The sequence below is a fragment of the Homarus americanus genome, unplaced genomic scaffold, assembly GCF_018991925.1.
Source record: "Homarus americanus isolate GMGI-L3 unplaced genomic scaffold, GMGI_Hamer_2.0 scaffold34354, whole genome shotgun sequence".
NCBI lineage: Eukaryota > Metazoa > Arthropoda > Malacostraca > Decapoda > Nephropidae > Homarus > Homarus americanus.
In genome coordinates this window covers 5,587-7,307 of record NW_024727436.1, presented here as the reverse complement: position 1 = coordinate 7,307, position 1,721 = coordinate 5,587, and the positions used below count along the sequence as shown (strand labels likewise).

General features: G+C 37.5%; 1 long non-coding RNA gene across 1 annotated transcript; it reads right to left on the bottom strand.

Moving 5' to 3' along the window:
* Positions 1–920: 920 nt before the first annotated feature.
* LOC121865843 lies at positions 921–1,423 on the bottom strand. The gene is made up of 2 exons (XR_006088835.1): positions 1,197–1,423; positions 921–1,023 (listed from the first exon to the last, which is right to left on the bottom strand). It is a non-coding gene; the product is annotated as an uncharacterized LOC121865843 (long non-coding RNA).
* Positions 1,424–1,721: the final 298 nt, after the last annotated feature.

Below are 1,721 nucleotides of genomic sequence, written 5' to 3'. Positions count from 1 at the left end.
TAATGTGTCGGGTCTCTCACATGTTGGAACAGAAAATTATCTCTCAGAGTTTCTACAAAAAGAGTAGCAGGATTATTCAAGTCATTCGGGGTTGACTCGTTTCTCCAGTCGATGTCGCCATAGTTAAAGTCCCCCATGATAAGGAGGTGGCTGGGGTTGAGCATCGCCGCATTGTTTATTAAGGTTCTTAAGTTCCTTTGATTTAGTGGGCCACAGTTCGGGGATCTGTAGATACACCCGACGATAAGTAAGTCCCCTCCCTTTAATTTAATTTTACACCACTTGGACTCTTCAAAAACATCCTCTCCCTGTACCCTCGCCTGGCTGGCTCTAAGGTCTTGCCTAGCGTAGATAACCACACCCCTCCTGCAGGATTCTTGAGTTAGGTTCGTAAATGAGTCATATCCAGCAATACTGAACTCACATTCCTCTGGGTCGATTCTCCTGTTCTTGTACAACAGTTCTACAACTCCTACAATATCTGGTTGGTGTACTCTTAGTAGTGTTTCAAACTCCTCCCTCTTATCAAGGAACGTGTCGGTATTAGTGTACATGACATTCAAGCCAGAATTTGTTCTCGGTAACGTCTCTGCTCTTAGTAATAAACCCGCTCCACCCACATTCTCAGAAGCTGCAGCATTTGCTAAGTACACTGTATTTTGCAGGGTGTGGTTAAAAATGTACCGATGTACTGTACTTAAAGTTTGTTTTTTCAAGATTATTAAAGATGTTCTAGTATTTTAGGCCACATACAGCAAGATGAATGTCTCGCCTTTCTGTGGGTACCTGAATATTGACTAACATTGATGAATTAAGAAGATACAAAAGAAATGTGAACATTCTTCAAACAGGTTGTCCCAGTTAACCTAATGTGAGTGTACAGTACAGTAGGCTTAAAGCTCCCAGGACATAATTTTAAGAAGTTTTTAATTCTTTATTACTTACAGTTTATCAACACTGATCTGACATGTAAAATATTACATTTATTTTATCATAAAACTGTAATACCTAACCTAACCTAACCTACAGTTTATCAACACTGATCTGACATGTAAAATATTACATTTATTTTATCATAAAACTGTAATACCTAACCTAACCTAACCTAACCTACAGTTTATCAACACTGATCTGACATGTAAAATATTACATACATTTATTTTATCATAAAACTGTAATACCTAACCTAACCTAACCTAACCTACAGTTTATCAACACTGATCTGACATGTAAAATATTACATTTATTATATCTTAGGTTAATATTGGTTTAATGTTTGTGGCAAGGTTTTCATATTTGATTACCATACAGTGGTCCTTCGGTTAATGAGCACAATTCTTTCTAGAAGGTTGCTCGTTAACCGAAAAATTCGTTAACCAAAACCATTGTTTCAATGGGTTTTTGGGTAATTGGTTCCAGCTCACTGAAAATTGCCTGAAGTCAAACAAAAAAGTTAGTAAAGTACACTTACTTTGAGGTGTGTATGTAGAAGGCTCCTGGTTGATGATGATGGGAATTAGAATGGGGGTGGAGGGGAAGGGAGAAGCGAAGGCATTGGGGTGGAAGAGAGGTCACCCCATGCTGCCATTTCACCCATAAAATTTTAGTTCACTTGGTATAATTCAAGATTATTTTCTTTAAATCAACACTGCACTGCATTATATATTGTATTATAAAGCTTTTGCTTATATTTCCAGGAAGTTACAAGGACCAACAACACT